The sequence below is a fragment of the Ovis canadensis genome, chromosome 3 (assembly GCF_042477335.2).
Source record: "Ovis canadensis isolate MfBH-ARS-UI-01 breed Bighorn chromosome 3, ARS-UI_OviCan_v2, whole genome shotgun sequence".
Taxonomy (NCBI): Eukaryota; Metazoa; Chordata; class Mammalia; order Artiodactyla; family Bovidae; genus Ovis; species Ovis canadensis.
In genome coordinates this window covers 69,819,842-69,839,953 of record NC_091247.1, presented here as the reverse complement: position 1 = coordinate 69,839,953, position 20,112 = coordinate 69,819,842, and positions in this window count along the sequence as shown.

The following is a 20,112-nucleotide window of genomic DNA, read 5'->3' as shown; positions in this document are numbered from 1 at the left end:
CTCATCCATAAAATTAGGATAATAGCAACTTCATAAGGATATTAAGCATGAGATCATGCACACTGATCAGTGATCAATGTAACCATCATCACTATTACTATAAATAAAATTTAAATTTAAGGATAACATTCTCCCATATACTTGAATTTTCCTCCTTATTCTAAAATTTTGAACCCTTTTATGCACAATTAAGAGTGAGAAAACTAAAAACATTCCTTCCAGTACAAGATACACAAACATACCCACTTAATTCAAAGACATGAGTACCTAGAACATCAAAATATTTCCTAAACTGATTTCTATTTTACTTAAATTATTTCTAGCACTAACTCACTCTTTGCCTTTTTGGCTCAGTTTGGTATGGTTAATTCTTCCAGTTATTCTCTTTGATACATTTTGTGCCAAAAAATGTGTCTATTATAAGCTTGTTGTATTGTGTTGCACACAAGTGGAAGTAGGTAAAGTATTCCTCTGATGCCTAAAAGAGTATTTATGTACACAACAACTTTCCAGGGGAACTTATCAGTTGCACTCTATTATCCATAGTACTAGTAAGACTCTAGGTATATTTCTATTCCTTCACTAAAGACATTTTAATAGACTGCAAACAACCAAATGCCATTATTAAATATTTGTGTATTGGGGACTTCTGCTTCTTACAACATGGCAGATTAAACCAAATAGTGAATCCCTTTCATTACATTGAAGTGCTGAATAAAATGGAACAATAAAATTCATAGCCCAGCTCACAAAACAGAGAACCCCTCAATTCCAAAACAGAGAACTTGCTTATTTTATGTATCAATTCCTATCATGAAGATCTCTCCTTGTCAACACATGTAGACTACCTTATTATTTTTTTTATTGAGGTATAGCTGATTTATAATAAAGCTGTGCTAGTTTCTGGTGTACAGCAAAGTGATTCAGTTATACATACATGTACATATTCCTTTTTCATCTTGGTTTATTACAGGATATTGAATATACTTCCCTGTACCAGAGGACCCTGTCTATTTTATATATAATAATTCATATCTGACAATCCCAAACTCCTAATTTACCCCTACCCAACCCTCTTTTCCCTTTGGTAACCATAAGTTTGTTTTTTTCTGTCAATCTGTTTCTGTTTTGTAAATAAGTTCATTTGTAGACTACCTCATTATTTTAACAAGCTTTGGTGTGTTGGGGAAAGGAATGGAGGTTGTTAGAAGATTTGGAGAGAGGTCTTAAAGGCTATGGACTTGAAAAAAAATTTGTTAAAGTATACACAAATAGGAAAAGGAGTACGTCAAGGCTGTATATTGTCACCCTGCTTATTTAACTTCTATGCAGAGTACATCATGAGAAACGCTGGACTGGAAGAAACACAAGCTGGAATCAACATTGCCGGGAGAAATATCAATAACCTCAGATATGCAGATGACACCACCCTTATGGCAGAAAGTGAAGAGGAGCTAAAAACCCTCTTGAGGAAGGTGAAAGAGGAGAGTGAAAAAGTTGACTTAAAGTTCAACATTCAGAAAACGAAGATCATGGCATCTGATCCCATCACTTCATGGGAAATAGATGGGGAAACAGTGGAAACAGTGTCAGACTTTATTTTTTTGGGCTCCAAAATCACTGCAGATGGTGACTGAAGCCATGAAATTAAAAGACGCTTACTCCTTGGAAGAAAAGTTATGACCAACCTAGATAGTATATTCAAAAGCAGAGACATTACTTTGCCGACTAAGGTCCGTCTAGTCAAGGCTATGGTTTCTCCTGTGGTCATGTATGGATGTGAGAGTTGGACTGTGAAGAAGGTTGAGCGCCGAAGAATTGATGCTTTTGAACTGTGGTGTTGGAGAAGACTCTTGAGAGTCCCTTGGACTGCAAGGAGATCCACCCAGTCCATTCTGAAGGAGACCAACCCTGGGATTTCTTTGGAAGGAATGATGCTAAAGCTGAAAGTCCAGTACTTTGGCCACCTCATGTGAAGAGTTGACTCATTGGAAAAGACTCTGATGCTGGGAGGGATTGGGGGTAGGAGGAGAAGGGGACAACCGAGGATGAGATGGCTGGATGGCATCACGGACTCGATGGACGTGAGTCTGAGTGAACTCCAGGAGATGGTGATGAACAGGGAGGCCTGGCGTGCTGCATTTCATGGGGTCACAAAGAGTCGGACACAACTGAACTGAACTGAATACACTATTTAAAAAAAAAAAGGCTTTGGACTTGAATTTTAATTCACATTGGAACAGAACTGGAACCTTATAGCCTCCAAAGTAGAGAGTTGGAACTGAAATTTGCATAAAGCTAGAACTCTGGAATAGCTGGTGTCTCGTTACAAAGCAGACTAAAAGAATTCCAATATTTAACTATTTTTATGAGATTTAGCCCAAATCAGTGGCTCAGACAGTAGAGAACCTGCCTGCCATGCAGGAGCGGGAGACCTGGGTTCAATCCCTGGGTCGGGAAAATCCCCTGGAGAAGGGAATGGCAACCCACTCCAGTATTCTTTCCTAAAAAATCCCATGATGGAGGAGCCTGATGGGCCCCAACCATGGGGCTGCAAAAGAGTTGGATATGACTGAGTGACTCACACACACATGAGATTTAGTATGCAGTGATAAAGGTATATCATCAGTCTGCCATCTTGAGTCAATCTTTAATTTTCTTTAAGTAAATCATTTGTAAACTTGGTACTTTAATTATGAGTAGACCACAGATACTCTGAGATAGACCTTGCAGTTGACTGATAATCACTGAGCATTGCTACAGTCCTTCTGCCTTAGACAACATGCTTTAGTGAAGGATAGAGGGTCTGGATCCAGTTAGTGGACTACTGCCATAGGCTAGGTTTGTCATTTTCAATATTTTCAAGTATGAGGACATCTTTTCTGCATTATATAAAGGTTTTATGTTTCCGTACAAAATAGTAATTGGACTTTCAGTATCCATCGTTTGCATAAACAATAACAAAATGCAATGATGACTTTCAGGTTCAATTCTGTTTCTAACCGCTAAGAGTCTCTCCACAATGAATTCTACAGTCTATTAAACTTATAACTGCCTGTCAGTGTAAGTGCTGCTCTTAAATTTTGCCAGAATATTTGAATGTTTCCATGTAGTTCCCTTATTAGGTATTTTCATAGAATGATAGCTTTTACCAGGAAACAGGTAAAAGTTGTTTCATTAATGGGGGTCACAGAGAGTTGGACACAACTCAGCAACTAAACAACAATAACAAATCAAACAAACCATAATTCTTCACATAATATTTTAAAACCTTCTTAATGAATGTGTTAATGGTTTCAATCCCTGACACTGCTATTAATAATACCATAAATTTACATTATGTGATTTAAGCTTTAATATATTTTTTAGTCTAATATCTCATTTGATCCTTATAAAACTTCTATGAAGCAGGCAAATAATACTATGTCAAATTTACAGCTAATCATAGGTTCAGAGAATTTAAGTAATTTCCCCAAGTCTGCAATTACCAAGCAACAGAGCAAGGACCTGAATCTAATCCCAATACTCTTGTCCATTAATTCCAAAATGTCAACCACAGGGCAATGCTGGCTCATCACAAATGAGTAAACAAAGACAGTATAAGAAGCATCAAAGCAAATAATTTCAACACTTTTATTGGAAGATTTTCATTCTATTGCTTTGGGGATTTAAAATTCTCTTTGCCAGACTTTTTATCACTATGATGGACTAAGTTGACATGGAAAACACCAATCATGCCTAACACAGATAAAAGCTCAATAAAATATATTTCAAAAGTTGAAATATACAACTAAGCACTAAAACAAGAAATTAAAATTCTCAAATACCAGAAATAAAGAGAATGCTAAAAAGTGGTGAGTAAAGAGTGAGGCTAAAGAGGCAACTGAAGAAGTGGAATCAGAAGTTGAACTTAAGGGCTGGGATTTTAATATCGGAGCTGAAAAGGGAGCTGAGATTCCAAGCAGTGGAGTTGGGGTTAACATACAGCCAGGATTCCAGAAGAGATTTGCTGCTTTGAAAAGGATTCTAGAATATCTCCTCTCATTAGCTTGAGAATTAGGGGAGAGAGAAGAATGATTACCACCCACATGACGTATCTCCCAAACTGAGCTGTGCACAGGCGTGTAGGCCAAATGTGCATTCATGAATAGTGCTGGAAACTGAAACAGATAGCAATAGAAAAGCTGGCTCAAATCACGAAAACCTGAAGGCTGCCGGCAGAGACAAATACAAAACTGCTCCATAATAACCCTTCACAATCCTAGATACATGAGACAGTATAGAAAGAAATGCCCAAGAGGAGATGAAAACACATACACACACACAGGGCTTTGTTGGTGGCTCAGATGGTAGAGAATCTGTCTGCAAAGCAGGAGACCTGGGCTCAATCCCTGCGTCAGGAAGATCCCCTGGAGAAGAGAATGGCCACCCACTTCCAATATTCTTGCCTGGAGAATTCCATGGACAGAGGAACCTGGCAGGCTACAGTCCATGGGGTTGCAAAGAGTTGGACAAGATTGAATTACTAACACTATGACTATCAGTCACATATCAGTGACTAGTGTGTGTGTGTGTGTGTGTCTATCTATTTTATGGGAAGAAGTTAGGAGAATTCATTCCCCCAAGAATTACAGACAGTAGGGCAGAGAGACTATGAAGTAAGTACAGTACACTTAAATGATTTGAGACATAAAAGCATAAAAACTATACAGTAAAAAATAACAGGCAAATTTCAGGGGAAAAGTTACAGAAATTCTAAAGATAAAAAAAATATCATTTTTTTGCAGTGATATGGATGGGCCTAGAGAGTATTGTACTAAGTGAAGTAAGTCAAAGAACAATAAATACTACTGTATGATATTACTTATATGTGAAATCTAAAAAATAATATAAATGAATGTATATGCAACATAGAAACAGACTCACAGATATAGAACACAACTAGTTGTAAAAAAAAAAAAAAAAAAAAAAAGAACTAGCTGTAACCAAAGGAGAGAGGTAATGGGGAGGGGCAAATTAGGGGTATGGGACTTAGAGATACAAACTCCTATGTATCAAATAGGTAAGTAATAAGGATATACTGTGTAGCACAAGGAATTATAGCCATTATCTTGTAATAACTTTTAATGGAGTATACTCTGTTAAAATACTGAATCACCATGCTGTACACCAGAATTTAATATAATATGGTAAATCAACTATACTTCAGTAAAATATATATCACTTTAAAAAAACTTAACTCAGTAGACAAAACATAGCTCAAAAGAAAAGCAGTAAATTGGAAGATAAAGCTGAATAAATCTCACAGAATATAATACAAAAAGATTAAAACATATTAGAAGGAGGCAAAGAGAACAGAATGTTAGAATGTAATGTTATGGAGAGTTCCAGAAGGACATAATAGAGGGAATACGTGAGAAATCTGCAACCAGAAAAATGGTTATGAGGGAGACTACTACTTGTTTCCAGTAACCAATCTCTCCCTCTGCCTTATTCATAGAATCACCCATTTTCAGCTGGGAATTTGGTTGCCTAAAGACAGTATTTTCCAGCTTCCCTTGTATCTGGACTGACCATATGACTGTGTTCTGAGATATAACTAAAACAGCAGAACAGCTTCCAGAAATATACTTAAAGGGAGAAGGTAGGCCCTTTATACTTTTTCCTTCCTAGTAACTGGAATGCAGATGCTAAGGTTTGAGCAGAGAATCTACTTGCGGAGCATGGTGGAACAATAAAATAGAAGGGTCCCTGAGCCCATGGAATCATCAAACACCACCTGGAAGGCCTAATTTATGTGAGAAAGAAACTTCTATCTTATATACATTACTCTGATTCAGAGTTTTTCTGGGTATTTTGGTTTGCTTTTGTCACTTGCAGCAGAATCTCATCCTAATTTACACAATGATTAAGAATTTTCTAGGACTGAAGAAAGATGTGAGTCTTCAATTTGTAGGAGCAAATAATTTTGAGCTAGAAAAATGCAATTAAACTCACACATGAACACATAATAATGAAACCACAGAACATCAAGTATAAAGAAAGAAAGCTTTGAAGCAAATAGAGAAAAGAGATTCTTGCCGATAAAGGGAAGGCAATCGCAATGGCAACAGACTTTGCATTCACAACAACAGATGTTAAGAAGATGGTGGAGTAATATCTTGAAATGCTAAAGGCAATAATGGTCAACACAGTATTTCATGCTTAATTAAACTGTAATTCAAGAATGAAGACAAAACATGGACATTTTCTAACATATACAGATTAATAATAACAACAAGTGCTATGTAATACAATTTTACAGGGTACTATTCTAAGTGCTTTGTATGTTTTCACTCAGTAATCTCCATAACAGTTTAATATATTATTAATATTTACCATATTAGAAATGATGACACTAATACACAGGGAGGTTAAGTAACTTGCCCAAGGTCACACAGCTAGTCAGTAGCCAAATGGGGATTCAAGCACAGGCATTCCTTTTTTTTAATTGGAGGCTAATTACTTTACAATATTGTAGTGGTTTTTGCCATACATTGACATGAATCAGCCATAGGTGTACATGTACATCCTGAACCCCTCCTCCCACCTCCCTCTCCATCATATCCCTCAGGGTCATCTGAGTGTACCAGCCCTGAGCACCCTGTCTCATGCATTGAACCTGGAGTGGAGATCTATTTCACATACGATAATATACACGTTTCAATGCTATTCTCTCAAATTATTCTACCCTCGTCTTCTCCCACAGAGTTCAAAAGACTGTTCTTTACATCTGTCTCTTTGCTGTCTCACATTTGGGGCATCGTTACCATCTTTCCAAATTTCATATATATGTGTTAGTATACTGTATTGGTGTTTTTCTTTCTGACTTACTTCACTCTGTATAATAGGCTCCAGTTTCATCCACCTCATTAGAACTGATTCAAATGCATTCTTTTTAATAGCTGAGTAATATTCCATTGTGTATATGTACTACAGCTTTCTTATCCATTTGTCAGCTGATGGACATCTAGGTTGCTTCCAAGCCCTGGCTGTTGTAAACAGTGCTGCAGTGAACATTGGGGTACACGTGTCTCTTTCAATTCTGGTTTCATCAGTGTGTATGCCCAGCAGTGGGATTGCTGGGTCGTATGGCAGTTCTATTTCCAGTTTTTTAAGTAATCTCCACACTGTTTCTCCATAGTGGCTGTACTAGTTTGCATTCCCACCAACAATGTAAGAGGGTTCCCTTTTCTCCACACCCTCTTCGGCATTTATTGTTTGTAGACTTTTTGATAGCAGCCATTCTGACTGCCATGAGATGGTACCTCATTGTGGTTTTCATTTGTATTTCTCTGATAATGAGTGGTGTTGAGCATCTTTTCATGTGTTTGTTAGCCATCTGGATGTCTTCTTTGGAGAAATGTCTGTTTAGTTCTTTGGCCCATTTTTTGATTGGGTCGTTTATTTTTCTGGAATTGAGCTGCAGAAGTTGCTTGTATATTTTTAAGATTAATTCTTTGTCAGTTGCTTCATTTGCTACTATTTTCTCCCATTCTGAAGGCTGTCTTTTCACCTTGCTTACAGTTTCCTTTGTTGTACAAAAACTTTTAAGTTTAATTAGGTCCCATTTGTTTATTTTTTCTTTTATTTCCATTACTCTGAGAAGTGGGTAATAGAGGATCTTGCTGTGATTTATGTCAGAGTGTTTTGCCTATGTTTTCCTCTAAGAGTTTTATAGTTTCTGGTCTTATGTTTAGATCTTTAATCCATTTTGAGTTTATTTTTGTGTATGGTGTTAGAAAGTGTTCTAGTTTCATTCTTTTACAAGTGGTTGACCAGTTTTCCCAGCACCACTTGTTAAAGAGATTGTCTTTTCTCCATTGTATATTCTTGCCTCTTTTGTCAAAGATAAGGTGTCTACAGGTGTGTGGATTTATCTCTGGGCTTTCTATTTTGTTCCATTGATCTATACTTCTGTCTTTGTGCCAGTACCAAACTGTCTTGATGACTATAGCTTTGTAGTATAGTTTGAAGTCAGACAGGTTGATTCCTCCAGTTCCATTCTTCTTTCTCAAGATTGTTTTGGCTATTCAAGGTTTTTCGCATTTCCATACAAATTGTGAAATTATTTGTTCTAGTTCTCTGAAAAATACTGTTGGTAGTTTGATAGGGATTACATTGAATCTATAGATTGCTTTGGGTAGTATACTCGTTTTCACTGTATCGATTCTTCCAATCCATGAACATGGTATATTTCTCAATCTATTTATGTCCTCTTTGATTTCTTTCATCAGTGTTTTATAGTTTTCTATATATAGGTCTTTTGCTTCTTTAGGTAGATTTATTCCTAAGTATTTTATTCTTTTTGTTGCAGTGGTGAAGGGATTTGTTTTCTTAGTTTCTCTTTCTGTTTTCTCATTGTTAGTGTATAGGAATACAAGGGATTTCTGAGTGTTAATTTTATATCCTGCAACTTTACTATAGTCATTGATTAGTTCTAGTAATTTTCTGGTGGAGTCTTTCTAAGTAGAGGATCATGTCATCTGCAAATAGTGAGAGTTTTACTTCTTTTCCAATCTGGATTCCTTTTTTCTTTTTCTTCTCTTATTGCTGTGGCTAAAACTTCCAAAATTATGTTGAATAGTAGTGGTGAGAGTGGGCACCCTTGTCTTGTTCCTGATTTTAGGGGAAATGCTTTCAATTTTTCACCATTGAGAATAATGTTTGCTGTGGGTTTATCATATATGGCTTTTATTATGTTGAGGTATGTTCCTTCTAGTCCTGCTTTCTGGAGGGTTTTTAAAAATCATAAAAGGATGTTGAATTTTGTCAAAGGCTTTCTCTGCATCTACTGAGATAATCATATGGTTTTTGTCTTTCAATAGGTTAATATGGTGTATCACATTGACTGATTTGTGGATATTAAAGGATCCTTGCATCCCTGGGATAACGCCCACTTGGTCATGATGTTTTTATGATCTTTTTAATATGTTGTTGGATTCTGTCTGCTAGAATTTTGTTAAGGATTTTTGCATCTATGTTCATCAGTGATATTGGCCTGTAGTTTTCTTTTTTTGTGGCATCTTTGTCAGGTTTTGGTATTAGGGTGATGGTGGCTTCATAGAATGAGTTTGGAAGTTTACCTTCCTCTGCAATTTTCTGGAAGAGTTTGAAAGCAGGATAGGTGTTAGCTCTTCTCTAAATTTTTAGTAGGATTCAGCTGCAAGCACAGGCATTGTTCCCCAGAGTCCATGGTTTTAATCATTTACAGTAATGGCCTGTATTACCCACTGACCTTCTCTGAAATTATTACTAAAAGAATGATCTTGAACCTGAAAATAAAAAGTAGGATGTAAGTAGAAAAATAAGACAAATCAGTAAATCATATTGACTAACTCATGTATTAACTACAAAAATGTTCTTTTGTAAAATAATTCTGACACTAGATTTTAGGGATCTTTTTTTCCTTGTAGAGTCTTTACTTGGCAAAAGAAAATATTTGACAACTCTATGTTAGTTCCCCCAGAAAAAACTTTGGGAATTTTCCTAGTCTATGAAATCATAAAGTCTGGAAACTATTGGTTTAATCTATTGTGCAACAAAGGTTTGTTTTTTGAAAAAGAAAATTAGCCAAGTTAATTACTAATGTGTTATATAAAAAATATACTTATTAGTAAGAGGATATTTCACTGGGTATTTTAATTCATGGTATAAAGAGGACACAGGCTACATGTAACCATTAGGGAGAATCACCCAGGAAAGGGCATGCTATAAATCAAAATGTAAAAAAGGAAGGGGAAAAAGCGCTTTTGACCAGAGAAATTTATTGCTAACTTATTAAGATTTATGGAGAGAATGCCATTGGCTGAAGATGATCTATAGTATTTCATCCAGGAAGGCAGAGTCCAGTGCTATTATATGTACAACAAAGTCAAAGATGGATAACCAGACTTCACACCTCTGAAAGAGTGAATTTTGTGAGGAAGAGAGAAAATAGTTTGCTTTTTCAGTTCAGTTCATTCGCTCAGTCATGTCCGACTCTTTGTGACCCCATGGACTGCAGGACGCCAGGCTTCCCTGTCCATTACCAACTCCTGGAGCTTGCTCAAACTCATGTCCATTGAGTCAGTGATGCCATCCAACCATCTCATCCTCTCTTATCCCCTTCCTGTTACTTTTTGCTTGCTTGTGATGATTAACTTTTTGGGGAAACTTTTTTTAAAAAAGATTTATGTACTCAGTGTTTTGGCTGCACGGGTTCTTTGTCGCTGCACACAGGCTCCTCTCCAGTTGTGAGGCATAGGCTTCCCATCGTGATGGCTTCTCCTGCAGTGGAGCACAGGCTCTAAGGTGCACGGTTCGGTACTTGCAGCTTGAGGGCTCAGTAGTTGCACCTCGTGGGCTCCAGAGCTCTGGCTCAGTAGTTGCGGCACATGTGCTTAGCTGCTTTGCGGCATGTGGGATCTTCCTGGACCAGGGATGAACTGGTGTCCCTTGCATTGCCAGGCAGATTCCTAACCACTGGACCACCAGAGAAGCCCAATTAACTTCTTTATTATAAAACTTTCTTCAAATGATTCTGTAAACTATCTTTTTAAATTCTGTAGATAAAGAATACTTAACATTTTACTCTTAGGTAATCACATTTCCTCACTCTTTAGTCAACTTTGCACTAGAAGGAAACATCCCAAAAATGATGCCCAGAGTTCTCAGCTCTTTGTTTCACAATCACAAGCAAATGAGTTGAAGAAGCCTATGACCTAATAGAGTTTTTAAGGCTAGAATCTTAATTGTGGCTCTAACGGATGCTGAGTTTCCAGATTAAGCTCTACTGAAAAAAACAATTTCCTTATTTAGGTTGTTTCTGTTTCTTTATGCTTATTTCTGCTTTGGTATTTAGAGGCTTCAGTATGTCATTGTGGTGGGAGCTGGGTAAAGTGAGAAGGAATTTTTAAAAGTCAAGCTGTAAAGTAAAAAGTCCTTTGAAAGTCCTTCACATCACTTAGGATGTCTAGTACATGAAATTTGTGGTATAGTAATTTTTATATACACTAAACACTGGACTGGAAGAAACACAAGCTGGAGTCAAGATTGCCGGGAGAAATATCAATAACCTCAGATATGCAGATGACACCACCCTTGTGCCAGAAATTGAAGAGGAGCTAAAAAGCCTCTTGATGAAAGTGAAAGAGGAGAGCGAAAAAGTTGGCTTAAAGCTCAACATTCAGAAAACAAAGATCATGGCATCTGGTCCCATCACTTCATGGGAAATAGATGGGGAAACAGTAGAAACAGTGTCAGACTTTATAGTTTGGGGGGCTCCAAAATCACTGCAGATGGTGATTGCAGCCATGAAATTAAAAGACGCTTACTCCTTGGAAGAAAAGTTATGACCAACCTAGATAGCATATTCAAAAGCAGAGACATTACTTTGCCAACTAAGGTCCGTCTAGTCAAGGCTATGGTTTTTCCTGTGGTCATGTATGGATGTGAGAGTTGGACTGTGAAGAAGGCTGAGCACCGAAGAATTGATGCTTTTGAACTGTGGTGTTGGAGAAGACTCTTGAGAGTCCCTTGGACTGCAAGGAGATCCACCCAGTCCATTCTGAAGGAGATCAACCCTGGGATTTCTTTGGAAGGAATGATGCTAAAACTGAAGCTCCAGTACTTTGGCCACCTCATGCAAAGAGTTGACTCATTGGAAAAGACTCTGATGCTGGGAGGGATTGGGGGCAGGAGAAGAAGGGGACGACCGAGGATGAGATGGCTGGATGGCATCACGGACTCGATGGATGTGAGTCTGAGTGAACTTCAGGAGATGGTGATGGACAGGGAGGCCTGGTGTGCTGCAATTCATGGGGTCGCAAAGAGTCAGACATGACTGAGCGACTGAACTGAACTGAACTGAAAGTATCATTGAGCTACAAGGACAAAAGAAAAATCTCAATCAGATGTCTGCTTGCCTTAAGGGTTTCCTCCATTCTGTTTTTTAAATTAGGATTCTATAACCCTACATGCTTGAGTAATAAAGTATTAACCCTGACTAAAGAGAGGAAGGGCTTCCCTGATGGCTCAGACAGTAAAGTGTCTGTCTACAATGTGGGAGACCCAGGTTCGATCCCTGGGTCAGGAAGATCCCCTGGAGAAGGAAATGGCAACCCACCCAGTACTATTGCCTGGAAAATCCCATGGACAGAGGAGCTTGGTAGGCTACAGTTCGTGGGGTCGCAAAGAGTCAGACACGACTGAGCGACTTCACTTCACTTTGTCTTCACTTCAAAGAGAGGAATGACCTTTACTCTTGGCTCCTATGAGGTCACTTCTAAGACTCTGGAATATCCTGACTGATAAGTGTGTCTTTGTTGACCTGGGGACCTTGGGCCATGCCGGATAGTCAATGCAACAATATGATCATTTGGGGGTGGGTCCTGAGCCATGCAGTTTTAGTTTGACCACTATAGGCTCTGGAGACAAAGGTCAGCCATGCAGGCAGTCAACCATGGCTGTATGACCAAGCTCAATAAAAATTCTAGACACCAAACTCAGGTTTGGACACAAAAGCCCAGGTGATAATATTTCATGTATCTGTAACATAGGACCGAGAGAAGTTAGTTCTGTCCACAAGTCCATGGGGAGGCAACTGGAAGCTCACGCTTGGATCTCTCCTGGACCTGCCCTATGCGCCTTTTAACTTTGCTGATTTTAATGTGTATCCTTTCACTGAAATAAACTGTAACTGTGAGTATAAGAGCTTTAGTGAATTCTGTGACTCCTAGCAAATTATTAAACCTAAGGGTGGATCACAACAAACTGTAGGAAATTCCTCAAGAGATGGGAATATCAGACCACCTTACTTGCCTTCTGAGAAACTTGTATGCAGGTCAACAAGCAACAGTTAGAACCGGACATGGGAACAATGGACTGGTTCAAAACTGGGAAAGGAGTACATCAAGGCTGTATATTGTCACCCAGCTTATTTAACTTATATGCAGAGTGCATCATGCGAATGGAGAAGGAAATGGCAACCCACTCCAGTGTTCTTGCCTGGAGAATCCCAGAGACAGGGGAGCCTGGTGGGCTGCCGTCTATGGGGTCGCACAGAGTTGGACACCACTGAAGTGACTTAGCAGCACCAGCAGCATCATGCAAAATGCCAGGCTGGATGAAGCAGAAGCTGGAATCAAGATTACTGGAAGAAATAACAACCTCAGATATGCAGATGATACCACCCTAATGGCAGAAAGTGAAGAGGAACTAAAGAGCCTCTTGATGAAGATGAAAGAGGAGAATAAAAAGGCTGACTTATGACTCAACATCTCAACACTGAAAAAATTAAGATCATGGCATCCAGTTCTATCACTTAATGGCAAATAGATGGGGAAAAGATGGAAACAGTGACAGACTTTATTTTCAGGCTCCAAAATCACTGCAGATGGTGATTGCAGCCATGAAATTAAAAGACATTTGCTCCTTAGAAGAAAAGCTATGACAAACCTAGACACTGTATTAAACACCAAAGATATCACCCTGCCGACAAAGGTCTATATAGTCAAGGCTATGGTTTTTTCAGTACTCATGTATGAATGTGAGAGTTGGATGATAAAGAAGGCTAAGCGTTGAAGAATTGATGCTTTTGAACAGTAATTCTGGAGAAAACTCTTGAGAGTCCCTTGGACAGCAAGGAGATCAAACCAGTCAATCCTAAAGGAAATCAACCCTGGATATTCATTTGAAGGACTGATGCTGAAACTGAAGCTCCAATACTTTGGCCCCCTGATGTGAAAAACCAACTCATTGGAAAAGACTTTGATGCTGGGAAAAACTGAGGGCAGGAGGAGAAGGGGAGGACAGAAGATGAGATGGTTGGAAGGCATAACTGACTTAATGGACATGAGTGTGAACAAACTCTGGGAGTTGGTGATAGACAGGGAAACCTGGTGTGCTGCAGTCCATGGGGTCACAAAGAGTCAGGCATAAATGAACAACGAAAGGTGATCTTGGGGACCCCAGAACTTGCAGTTAGTGTCAGAAGTGAGCACAATCTTAGAGGCCCTCAAACAAAGCAATACTGTTGTGAGGATTAATTAAGATAATTAAGTCTACAGTGAAGTTGCCTGGTAATATAGCACCTCTCACTACATTAAATAGAGATGGAATGTTTGACAGAAGAATGTAATAATTTATTTAGCTCTAAAAGTATAACCAAGCATTTTCAAGATGAAATTCTGAAATTTTAAAAGACAAAGTCTTGATTTTACTACAACTAACCTCAGTTGTGGTAAAGAAATGGCAAAAAAGAAGACCTGTGCATCAGTCAATAAAACTCTCATTTCTTTAATTAATCCTATCAAAGGTCCTTTTGGCCTTGAAGTGGTCATCACTATTTCTGGCTATGGTACAGCATGCTACTTATTAACTTCATTTAACTCTGCCCACAGCTTCCTAAATTATCCCTTTGTTCTCCACATTCACCCTATTTCAGTGGTCATTATTTTCTAGCTGGACTAGATTGATACAGTGATTGGCACTGTCACATATGATCACAGAATCTTCTCAACACCAGGTTATAACTATAAATTGATTAAAGTTGACACTTAAAATACATTTGTCATTCTTAGATTTTGGACGTAATGGTATTCTTCCTGGTTTGAACCTGTACAAAGAAACATGCCTTATTGCTGGACACCTGATGGCTCTCTCGTTTCTGGTTCCTGGAGAAACAATGTCTAGTTATACCACGTCTTAGTTACACCACTCTGTGGTCCTAGTAATGGGAACCTTAACCCAATTTATCTGTCTGTCAATAAAGCCTCCAAGATGCCCTGTGACCCAATAAACTTCTGCTTCATACCTCTTTCTTGAGTCACCTGTCTCTGTGTCTCAAATTTCCACAGAGAGCAGCAAATTAACCCAAATAAGGCAGTGGTATAAATAATAGTCCTGATTTCTGGTAGAAAAGACTTCAGAAAAATTCATTTCTCCATGAAAGAAATGAGACACTGACAAAAGTGGTTGAAATCAACTACTTTAAAACTTTGAAAATTAACCAGAAACTTACTATAACCAGAAGAACATTAATTCTGTGAGAACAGTAAGCTCTATGGTATTTTAACTCATTCTATTTCCATCCCACTCTCAAAGAGAATAAAACACTTAGGAATAAGTGTTTCAAAGACTGCAAGTCTTTTAAATTGAAAATTATGAAATATTGTTGAAAGAAATTAGAGGATCTAAATATGTGGAAAAACAGTGCATGTTCAAAGACTGAACAACTGATATTGTTAAAATGCAAAATACCCTGACTGGTTTACAGAGAAAATACAATACTTTTCAAAATCCCAGGTGCCTGTTTTGTTTTGTTTTTAAAGAAATCAAAACTGATTCCAAAATTCATATGGAAATGCAAGGGGGCTAGAATAGGAAGACAATTTTAAAAAAGAAGAGCAAAGTTGGAGTACTCACACTTCCTAGTTTCAAAACTTAACACAAAGCTACAGTAAATCAAAATGGTGTGGATTAGGACAAGGATAGACATGCAGACTCATGGAATAGAACTGAGATTCTAGAAATAAACTTATACATCTATAGTCAATTGATTTTCAAGAAAGGTGCCAAAACAATTTAAAGAATAGTCTTTTCAACAAATCGTGCTAGATAACTGGATCAGTTCAGTTCAGCCACTCAGTCGTGTCCACCTCTTTGCGACCCCTTGGACTGCAGTACACCAGGCCTCCCTGTCCATCACCAACTCCCGGAGTTTACTCAAATTCATTCCCATTGAGTCGGTGATGCCATCCAATCATCTCATCCTCTGTCCTCCCACCCACAATCTTTCCCAGCATCAGGGTCTTTTCTAATGAAGTCAGCTCTTCACATCAGGTGGCAAAAGTATTGGAGTTTCAGCTTCAGCATCAGTCCTTCCAATGAATATTCAGGACTGATTTCCTTTAGGATAGAGTGGTTGGATCTCCTTGCAGTCCAAGGGACTCTCAAGAGTCTTCTCCAACACCATAGTTCAAAGGCATCAATTCTTTGCTGCTCAGCTTTCTTTATAGTCCCACTTTCACATCCATACATGACTACTGGAAAAACCATAGCTTTGACTAGATGGACCTTTGTTGGCAAAGTAATGTCTCTGCTTTTTAATATGCTATCTAGGTTGGCCATAACTTTTCTTCCAAGGAGCAAGTGACTTTTAATTTCATGGCTGCAGTCAACGTCTGCAGTGATTTTGGAGCCCCCCAAAATAAAGCCTGTCACTATTTCCACTGTTTTCCCATCTATTTGCCATGAAGTGATGGGACCAGATGCCATGATCTTCATTTTCTGAATGTTGAGTTTTAAGCAAACTTTGTCACTCTCCTCTTTCATCAAGAGGCTCTTTAGTTCTTCTTCGCTTTCTGCCATAAGTGTGGTGTCAAATGCATATCTGAGGTTATTGATATAACTGAATAACCACATACAAAAGAAAAAAAGTGAACCCCCTTTTTTCCTACATCTAACAAAAATCAACTCAAAATGTATCACTGACTTAAATGTAACAGTGAAAACTATAAAACTCTTAAAAATAAAACATAGGTATAAATCTTTATCATCTTGGATTAGTCAATGGTTTCTTACAGATGACACCAAACACAAGGAACAAAAGAAAAAAAAAAGACAAGTCAGATTTAATAAAACTTGAAAACTTTTGTGCTTCAGAGAACACCATCAAGAAAGTAAGAAGTCAACTCACTGTAGAAAATAGTTGCAAATCATTTGAGAGACTTTTAATATATAAAAAACTTGCAAACTCAACAATTTAAAACAGCCCATTTAAAAAAATGACCAAAGGATCTACATATGCATTTCTCCAAGAAAGCTATATACATGACCAGTATACACTTGAAAGGATTCTTAACATCTTGAATAATTACGGAAATGCAAATCAAAAGCATAATGAAAAAATCACTTCACACCCCTTCAGTTCAGTTCAGTTGCTCAGTTATGTCTGATTCTTTATGATCCCATGGACTGCAGCACATCAGGCCTCCCTGTCCATCACCAATTCCCAGAGTTTACTCAAACTCATGTCCACTGAGTCAGTGATCCCATCCAACCATCTCATTCTCTGTTGTCCCCTTCTCCTCCAGCCTTCAATCTTTCTCAACATCAGGGTCTTTTCAAATGAGTCAGTTCTTCGCATCAGATGGCCAAAGTATTGGAGCTTCAGCTTCAGCATCAGTCCTTCCAATGAACACTCAGGACTGATCTCCTTTAGGATGGACTGGTTGGAGCTCCTTGCAGTCCAAGGGACTCTCAAGAGTCTTCTCCAACACCACAGTTCAAAAGCATCAATTCTTTGGCACTCAGCTTTCTTTATAGTCCAACTCTCACATCCATACATCCTTGACTAGACGGACCTTTTTTGACAAAGTACTGTCTCTGCTTTTTAATATGCTGTCTAGGTTGGTCATAACTTTTCTTCCAAGGAGTAAGCGTCTTTTAATTTCATGGCTGCAGTCACCATCTGCAGTGATTTTGGAGCCCCCCAAAATAAAGTCTGCCATTGTTTCCACTGTTTCCCCATCTATTTGCCATGAAGTGATGGGACCAGATGCCATGATCTTAGTTCTCTGAATGTTGAATTTTAAGCCAGCTTTTTCACTCTCCTCTTTCACTTTCATCAAGAGGCTCTTTAGTTCTTTTTCACTTTCTGCCATAAGGGTGGTGTCATCTGCATATCTGAGGTTATTGATATTTCTCCACTCTCATAGGTCCTATGGCCACTGCTGAGTTTTTCAAATTTGCCTGCATATTGAGTGCAGCACTCTAACAGCATCATCTTTTAGGATTTGAAATAGCTCAACTGGAATTCCATCACCTCCACTAAAAATTGATTGGAAAGTGCTTTAAAATTTGTAAAGCAACAGACAGATGTGAGGTTCATTATCACATCTTTGAAGTCATGATTTTATGAAAATTTTAATGGGCAAATAAAAATTGTTTAAATAACTAGGAACAATTCCATGGTTACAGTGGAGCATTGTTTTAAAGAGAGAAAAAGAATACTTCTGAATGCATATTTTCATATATATGTGTGTGTGTATGAAATACATTCCTTCCTAGGCCACAGAGTGACATCAGTGTCATGCTGACATTTCTCATCACACCAATCATGCCAAAGTTGCTAGACTCAAAAGAATTCAGTAATGGCAAGGAGGGGTGTCCCACTGATAGATGGTCAAGTGGGAAGTTCCTTTCTTCATTTTGCTCCTAACATCACTACCAGTAAATTCAACAGTACAAAAACACCTGGTAATTCTATGCTACTTCAGTCTTATGTTATATTTCAGTGCTGCCAGCTATAAAAAGACAGCAAAATTACATTTTTCAGAGAGAAGAAGGGAAAGGACATAAAGTCTCCTATTATCTCTCCAAAACGTTGTAGGAATCATGAGATGTTAATTATAAAAATTACTTTGCATATTCATTTAAAAGCACATATTTTGTTTTGAAATATTAGTTGTTATTTTAGAGCTTTGTCTAAAAAAAACAAAACCATAAAGAGAAGAGTAGCATGAAGTGATGCTTCACTCAGACCAGTTGCTGCACAGCTGACATGGTAATTTTTTGGTTTTGCCATCCAGGATTCCACCCCTCAGGATCTGAAGTGGGCTGGAACCCAAATAACTTGTTGAAAATATGAATCTGTGAGGAGCTCTGCCTGGTGATTCCTTCCAGTCTGCTTACACTGAGGAGAGGTGAAGAAGCCTCACTGGCCTTTAGAAGAGGAAAGCGCTGGCTTAAAAGTGCCTTCTCTTGTGATGGGGGTGGACAGGAAGCCTGGGTGGAGGGCGGGCTGGGACCCAGCAAGACCAGACAGGGTTCCTGACATTCTTGGGAACTTCCTGGAAGCATGAAGAGGTGAGGCCCCACCCCTTGAGGAACAGGCCACTGGTCAGCTCCGGCTGTGCCCTGGGCCCCTGCCAAGGGGACTGTTTTTATTGTTACCAAATGTCACTCCACCCAAGGCAGGATTTTCAAAGATTCCTTAGATGAATGGAAACTTCTGGTTGCTCCTTGTTTTCTGAAGAGTGTTATGACAGGCATTTGATCTGCTCCTCCTTTGTAATTCAGGAAAGATTCCTCAGGGCCTGGAGGGCAACCTTTAACAGGAAGCAGGGGACATTGTTATTCCTTTCCCCACAGTTTCAGGGTCTCGGATGGGCTAAGATTCATTTTCTCACAGATGTTTTAGGCTGTTCAAACCCACCATTGTCCTCAGTAATTCCTTGATTTTGAGCCCCCCAAATAAGGAAGATGGGGCAAGTTGAGATTAAGAAAAGGCCTGAGCTAGGCCAGAGCCTCCAAGGCATGAGAGGGACCACCCAGCTGGGACCACTGCTGGAGGCTGCCAGCCTTCCCCAGGGTGCTGGCTTGTGTTGGGTTTTTCAGGGAAAGGCAGGCCCATCTTATTTAGGAGCCCCCAACCTCCACAGCCATCTGTGCCCAGAAAGGCGGCAGGAACATCTGGGCTCGGCATCTACTCTGGTGCTGGGTTCAGAGGGAGCAGAGGGCACATTGAAGCGTCCAGTCTCCAGTTCCTACTGGCTTGACGCCACCCCACTCCGACTCCAGAGCAAATGCAACAGTCTGGAGACTTCAAGCAGTCTTCAAGCAGCAGGAGTCACACCTGCTGTCACAGCTGTCCGGGTCTCGCCGCTAGTAAATATCAGACATGCCGGCGGTGGGCGAGGGCCTAGGCAGCCACGACGGCATCTCCCAGGAGGACAACATCAATGCCAGAAACACAGTGGCTTTGCCAGGAAGCGAATCCCACAGTGTGGGTGGGCGCAGGAGTGGGCCTGAGGCTTCTGCCTGGGAAGCAGTTGTGCTGGCTGCCTGGGAACAGCCAACTCCAGGCAAGCAGGAAAGCAGGTTTCCGAGTTACCGCTCAGTCACTTGCCAGCTGTGTGACCTTGCAAATGTCACCTAACCTCTCCCACCTTTAGCTGTTAAACAATGATGATGTGAACAGATACATCAGACGGTCCTGGTAAGGAATAAATGAGATGATGCATGTGGAATGCTTCATAAACAGTAACTGCTAACATGCACTGAAGGTACTATGTGCCTGATACTAGTCCA